Consider the following 7,618-nt stretch of genomic DNA (forward strand, 5'->3'; position numbering starts at 1 on the left):
TCGTTAACTAAAAGCGGAATGCTCCTCTCTCTCATTCCCCATTAGCAGCCATTGGCATGTACCTTGAGCACTATATGACAAGAAAGGGTTGCTACGTTATACTCGCTGGTTGTAACCTCCTTATTTTAGAAAGGTTTAGCGAGCGTTGAGCCCCAGTGCCATGAATACAATGAACTAGTATATACCATGAACTCGAGGTGGCTAAAGGTGGGAAGTATATACGAAGTGCAAGCCATAAGAAAGTAAAAGCTGAAGTCTCCTGTCTCTCATTTTCCATTAGCAGCCCTTGACAAATACATTGAGCACTATCTGACAGAAAAAGGTTCCTACGTTATACTCGCTGGGCGTAACCTCCTTGGTTTTAGAAAGGTATTGCGAGCGTTGGGCCAAAGTGCCATGAATACAGTGAACTAGTATATACCATGAACTCGAGGTGGTTAAAGGTGGGAAGTAGACCCGAAGTGCAAGCCGTAAGAAATTTTGCGTGGACCACCTCTCGTTTAGTTCTTGGAATGTCCGCTGGATGGCGGTGCTTCTATCTCAAGAATATATGATTAAAAGATGCGAGATGGCGGTACTTGGAGTGTTGAATAGATGGACCAACGGGCACACTTACAGTTGCATGGATGGACGCATAAACGGATGCAGGGGCGGATGCATGGACGAACGCAGGGACGGACGCACGAACAGACGCACGCACGGATGGGCAGATGGACGCATGGACGGTCACAGAGACGGACGCATGGACGAATGGAAGCAAGAACGAATGGACGGACGAATGCTTCGCCCCACTTTCCATCATTCACTCTATGGATATGCTGCCATTGTTTTGTGAATGTGTAGACGTCAATTTGTCATGGTTCATATGCATTAATAGCGGCTGGACATTATAGCTGAGTCAGGTGTGATGACCATCAGATTATTTTATTCAAAGTTAATGTTCTAGTGATGACCTGTTGTGGCGTTCAAGCTTGCATTGCCCTTCATGAAATTATTTGGGTGCTGCTGCATTCTTGCAAAATTTTCAGTTTCAGTTATGCAGGATAAAGAAAACGAGAAAATAGTGAAGCTATGGAAAGGTACAGGGGACCTAAATGGCACTGTTGTAAATGTATAGTTGTGATATGTATGTGCATAAAGGAAAGTGGACGGAAGGACAACTTGCCCCCAATAGGGATTGAACCGGCCACCTTTGGATAATTTGTGCAATGCTATATAACTTGAGCTATGGTAGAGCATCAGGTGCATCATTTCAAGATTGCAGGTTTGGTGCTTGTCGATGAAAATTGCCTTTCGTCCATTTCGTTGTTATGCGCATATGTATCACAATTGCTACGATGCACTTAAAACAGTACAGTTGACATTCCCATAGCTTTATCAGCTTACTTATCCTCTGGTTTTCATTAAGATTGAGTTAAACAGAAAAATGAGCCCTTTGAAATTTCTTTTTTTTTCTTGATTACATAGTTGGCTCATGTAAAAATCAATGAAATAGACGATTCGTCATCTCCCTTGGTGATGTTTTCAGCTAACATTTAGTATTACATCGATAGACATCTGCTACAATGGGCACATTGCGAAGAACAATGTACATGTGCGTTGGAAATAAACATGAACAATACAGTGCGCTGTTTTATTTATTTATTTATTTATTTTCATACTCTCAGGGCCCGAGGGCATTACAGAGAGGAGTGGTCTGACAACAATATATCAATAACTGCAATTTTGAAGGCGGCAGATTCTTCGATTGCAGCAATGGAGGCAGGAAGGTGGTTCCAGTCATTGCTTGTTTGAGGCAAAAAAGAAGCATGGCAAGTGTTAGTGCGGCATATGGGAACTTTAACTTTAAGATGATGGTCTAACCGTGGTGATACATAATCTGGGGGAAGGAAAAGATCATTTTTAAGTATTGGATTCGTGTAAAAGATTTTGTGAAATAGGTTGAGACGGAAGTACTTACGGCCTGACTTAAGTGTTGGTAATCCTAGGGTAGCTTTCATTGAAGAAACACTGGCGTAGCGGTTGTAGTTAGAGAGCACAAAACGAGCTGCACGGTTCTGAACGGATTCAAGGGCTGTAGTTAATACGGAGCTAAATGGATCCCAAATAGAACAAGCGTATTCCAATTTCGATCTAACGAGTGTTGTGTACAATTTAAGTTTTAAATCTGAAGGAACGGATGAAAAATGACGGCGGAGAAATCCAAGCATGCGATCAGCGTTATTAATTACATGTTCAACATGCATATTCCAAGAGAGGTTGTGGGTTATATGCACGCCAAGGTAACGGTAACTAGTAACGGGGTTTAAAAAGGAGTTTTTGAGGGTATAGGAAAAATGGTCATTGACTTTATTGTGGTGCATTACTCTCATAACTTTACACTTACTGATGTTTAATTTCATGAGCCACTTGTCGCACCAGTTAGAAACAGCGTCAATGTCGGACTGCAATGTAGAAACGTCATGTTGATTATGAATGACACGATACAGTACGCAATCATCAGCAAAAAGCCTAATGGTAGAATTAATTCCGACAGGCAAATCATTAATATAAATAAGAAAAAGCAATGGACCTAAAACAGAACCCTGTGGTACGCCTGATGTTACAGCAACGGTAGGAGAGTTATAATTATTAGCATGAACATACTGCAGACGGTTTGTTAGAAAACAGTGAATCCAGTCAAGGATGTTAGGATCTATACTTAGCTTGCTCATTTTGAGAAGAAGGAGAGTATGCGAAACAGTGTCGAAGGCTTTAGCGTAATCTAAAAAGATGCAGTCAATAATGAAATTATTGTCGAAAGCACGAAAAAGATCGTTAGTAAAAGAAAGTAACTGCGTTTCACAAGAGAAGTGCTTCCTGAAACCGTGTTGCCTTGGGGAAAAATGAGTTGGATTCGAGAAAAGATACTAAGTTTGAATAGATGATGTGCTCGAGAAGTTTGCAGGGTACACTGGTTAAAGATATTGGCCTGTAATTGAGGGGAGAGTGGGTGTTACCTGATTTGTGAAGTGGAACCACCTTACCCACCTTCCAATCATCTGGCAAAGTGGAAGACTGCAAAGACTGCGAAAAAAGTTCAGCGAGTATAATGGAAGAATAAAGTTTTGTGTTTTTTAAGAACTTTGAATTGATGCCGTCGTTGCCTGCAGAGCTAGACAATTTCATTTTTTCTATTATACGGCACACTCCAGATGAATCAACAGATATGAAATCCATAGGAAAAAAAGAAAGGTCTTCGACAGAAGGCATAGAAAAGGGTGTTGCCCCAGAAAAACAAGAAACAAATACATCATTCATCACATTGCAGCAGTCACGATTGTAAACAGCATCACCATTGCTATCTAGTAGGTGAAACGTTGTAGATCTGCTGCCACGAACTACATTCCAAAATTGCCGGGGATTATCTTTCAGTAGGGTGGGTAGGGTAATGTTGTGGAATACATTTTTAGTCTGCGCAATGGCGTTTTTGTACTCTTGTTCAGCGACGAAGTACGCGTGCCAACGCTCAGGCGTCATCACCACTTTTGCTCGGCGGAAAATCCTTTTCTTCTTGTTTAGTAAGCGCTTCAAATGGGCGTTAAACCAAGGGGCTTTAGAAGAAGAAAGGATCTATTTTTTAGGAATGTAGCGGTCAATCAAAAAAGCGACCTTTTCTTTAAACATAAACCAATTTTCTTGAATGGTGCGTGTATAAAAACCAGGCATATAGTCTGTGATGAAATTAGCAAGTTCATTATTTATTGCAGCAAAATTGGCGTTTTTATAATCTTTAATGAATTTAACTTGCTTCGTGCAAGGTAAATGGGCATGAATACTACAGTGAATAAAACAGTGATCACTTAGACCGGGCATAAATACTAGGGGTGAGACGAGTTCTGGAGTGGTCGTAAGCAGCAAATCTAGTACATTGGCAGAATGAGGTGAGCAACGAGTAGGCTGAAGTACCAGTTGCTTAAGGTTAAAATCTAAACAAACATTCAAAAATGACGAACATTCTATTGAATTTTCCACAAGACTTGGCGGGTCAGTAGACCAGATTATAGAAGGCAAGTTAAAATCTCCAAAAAGAAATAAAGGACATTTGGGAAACCGCACAGTCAACTTATTTAGGACATCATGTAACTCTTGACAAAATGCTGTTGAAGACTGTGGCGGTTTATAGCACACACTGAAAATGAACTTTCTATGCCCTGTAAATACACACGCGCTAACAAATTCTAAGTTGGTGTCGACCATAATCGCACTAGAGATGAAAGTATCCCGGACAGCTATCAACACACCACCGCCTCGACTACCAGTACGATCCGAACGATAAATTTTGTAGCCCGCTTCGCAGTGCAATATTTCAAAGTCATGAATAGCGGAAGAGAGCCAAGTTTCTGTGAGCAGTACCACATCCGCAGAACACGTGTCGATAACGGAAGATAAGTCGTCGCGCTTGTTACACACACTACGCACATTGGAATACAGCAGGGACACCTGACTGGCTGATTGCGTTCGTGCTAGCTATGTTGCTGGGGCGGGTAAACTGGCAGCAGCTGGAAGAGTGACGGGGGAAGCATTACCAATGTTACTGTTGTTGCGCTCATCGCGTGTCTGAAGTTCGCACACACGGTCGGTAACATGGCAATACACATAGACAGTCTTGTTAATATACAATTTGTTTGATCGTAGCGAGTACGGCTGTCCAGAGTTTTTACCAAATTCATGTAACTTTTTTCGGCATTGTCGTGTTGGCCTCGAGAAATCTTCACTAACTGACACCTTAGAGGGTTGAAACTTCTTCCTCTGATAAAAAACGTTATCCTTTATTTTTGACGACTGAAATTTAACAATAATAGGCCGGCACTTATTGAGAACATAGGCACCAAGCCTATGCGCCCGCTGTATTGCTTCATTTGATAGGTTGAGGTCAAGTTTTTGAGATATAAGGTCAGTGATTATTTTTTCACTCTGCGCCCAACCTTCAGAAACATTGTAAGCAAGGCCAAAAAATATCAAATTATCTCTACGAGAGCGATCTTCCAACTCGTCAAGTCGGGAATGAAGAGCAGTCGTTTCGTTTCTTATGACTGTATTTACTGCTTGCGGAAGATCAGGAATATGGTGACCCGAGTCATATGATTCTACCATCGTCTCAACTGTCGCTAGCCTGCTAGAAAGGTCGGCTACTTTCTGTTCTAATAAAGATTGATTGGTTTGAACTTGGTTAAGTACGGCAAGAAGTTCCGCATGACGCGAGTCTACTTTAGCTGAAAGGCTAGCAATAGCTGTCAGCACCTTATCGTCCGGTCCTGGGTTTGATTCAATATCCCCGCACAAAAGTAACTTGAGGACATGAAAGCACTCAGAGACATTGTCATATATAACACTTGGGCCAGGCAAGAGCAGCAGACATGTATCACTGGAGCGCTTTGAGTACAAAGACGGGCGGTTACCAACCTGCACGATGAAGCAGAAAAAATTCACAACCGGTCCCATAGCTGCCGCTCTTTCCTGGCCACTGAAAGGCGCCGACGACGGGCTGACGTTTAAATCAGCAGGATGTGCTGACGTCGACGAAGGAATCGGCTGGTCCAAAAGGTGGAACGGTGCCATCCAAGCGGTTGTAGCACAGGCATCGGGTTGAGCAGCGGGGACAGCGATTAGGATGATCGTTGACGTAGACCCGTTCGTTGACGCCGCAGAAGCAGCGCATGGCCACGTGTAGACAAGAGACGAAATCTGCACGATGAAGCAGAAAAAATTCACAACCGGTCCCATAGCTGCCGCTCTTTCCTGGCCACTGAAAGGCGCCGACGACGGGCTGACGTTTAAATCAGCAGGATGTGCTGACGTCGACGAAGGAATCGGCTGGTCCAAAAGGTGGAACGGTGCCATCCAAGCGGTTGTAGCACAGGCATCGGGTTGAGCAGCGGGGACAGCGATTAGGATGGTCGTTGACGTAGACCCGTTCGTTGACGCCGCAGAAGCAGCGCATGGCCACGTGTAGACAAGAGACGAAATCTGCACGATGAAGCAGAAAAAATTCACAACCGGTCCCATAGCTGCCGCTCTTTCCTGGCCACATCACACTCTGACCGTGGTGTCAAAGGAATGTTGCTAGTGTGGCTCTTGATTGGATCATAGATGACTCTAACTGCTTTTCAATACCATCCGGGCTACAACTGTCATTCGGGGTAAATCTTACTACGTAAAGAGAGGATCTGAACATGTCTGCATGCATTGTAGGAATATTTGCCTTTATGCTGTCTTACGCTGTGTACTTTCCGTTATGTTAAGTATATAAATGTGTGCCTGCCCACTGGTCGGTGTATGAGTCGTAATATTGCACTACCTGCAATTATCTTCCCTCACAATCCCAGTTTGGTAGGATGAAGAATCCAGCACAGGCAAAGGAAAAAAAATTGGCGAATTGAAAAAAATGTAAAATCTGGAATAGATAAATATATAGGAGCGATGGGCATTTTTAGCACAAATTTTACAAAGCTGCAACTTGATTTGATTGATATCTGGAGTTTACCGTGCCAAAACAACCATATGATCATGAGAGACGCCGTACTGGAGGGCTCCAGAAATTTAGACCACCTGGGGTTCTTTAACGTGCACCCAAATCTCAGCACACGGGGCTACAACGTTTCTGCCTCCATCGTAAATGAAGCCGCCACAGCCGGGATTTGATCCCGCAACCTGAGGGTCAGTAAAAAGGTGCCACTTACAAATGAATAGAACTTACAAGCGAAAATCTACTTCAGGACAAAACTGCTATGTTAGCCTTGAGATAAGATGTCATAAGGTAAGGGAGGGGGGGGGGGGTTCAGACGTCGTGCGGGGTCGCGCGCACGAGGGAGGCCACGTTCGAGTTCGCACTGGCACGGTGGATGGACGTGTTTTTTGAGCGCTTCCGATCGACTGCGCAGATAAGTGGTTTTGCATGTTTCGAGCTTGCTTTCATAATTATTAAGGCAGCAGTTAAAACCTTTATAGCACCTATTATATTGTACGGCTTTTTCGGGGGTGAGTCACGTGGTATTTACTAGTTGTGTGTCTGTTGGTTTGTTTTTTTCTTGCCACCCCGTGGGGGAGGTGCACATACGCCGAACACGCAATTTTTTGTGGTAGAGTTTAGACTTTCTTTTTTTTTTCGCAGGGCAGGGTTGGTCGTACGTCGTGTTTCGTAATTATCGAGTGGGACAATTCATAAGGACAATTAGTATTAAAAAGACGTGGTGAAAAAGGCTGTAAAATGTTCAATATGTGGGGTTGGTTTGAAAATGGACCCAAGTGGAGGCGCTAATGGAGAGGAGGTTGATGCCAAGTGTAAGCTTTATGAGGTCGAGGAAAAAATTGAGAAAATAGTGGCTGCCCAGAGTGAACTGCTGACGAGAATAACCGAGCTGGAGACTGCATTGGCAACAGAGCAAGGGAAAACGAGTGCTATCGGAGTAAGGCTCAATGCCGCCTCGGAAACTCTAGCGAAGGTGAACAAAGGAGCGGCCGACCGAGAGAACGTTAGAGCGCTGGCAACCAGAATGATGGAGGAGAAAGAGCAAGCAAGTTCGGAAAAAACAGCTTCAGGCGGTTGAATGTTCGCAAGACCCAGCTTCAGCGAAGA

At 43.6% G+C, this 7,618-nt stretch overlaps 1 long non-coding RNA gene across 1 annotated transcript; it reads right to left on the reverse strand.

Annotated features, from left to right (window-relative positions):
• Positions 1-1,628: 1,628 nt before the first annotated feature.
• Positions 1,629-6,058, reverse strand: LOC142784490 (uncharacterized). Its single transcript, XR_012888649.1, has 2 exons — positions 5,446-6,058; positions 1,629-3,066 (listed from the first exon to the last, which is right to left on the reverse strand). It is a non-coding gene; the product is annotated as an uncharacterized LOC142784490 (long non-coding RNA).
• Between the last annotated feature and the right edge of the window lie 1,560 nt (positions 6,059-7,618).

Source organism: Rhipicephalus microplus, unplaced genomic scaffold (genome assembly GCF_043290135.1).
Source record: "Rhipicephalus microplus isolate Deutch F79 unplaced genomic scaffold, USDA_Rmic scaffold_14, whole genome shotgun sequence".
NCBI classification, from domain to species: Eukaryota; Metazoa; Arthropoda; class Arachnida; order Ixodida; family Ixodidae; genus Rhipicephalus; species Rhipicephalus microplus.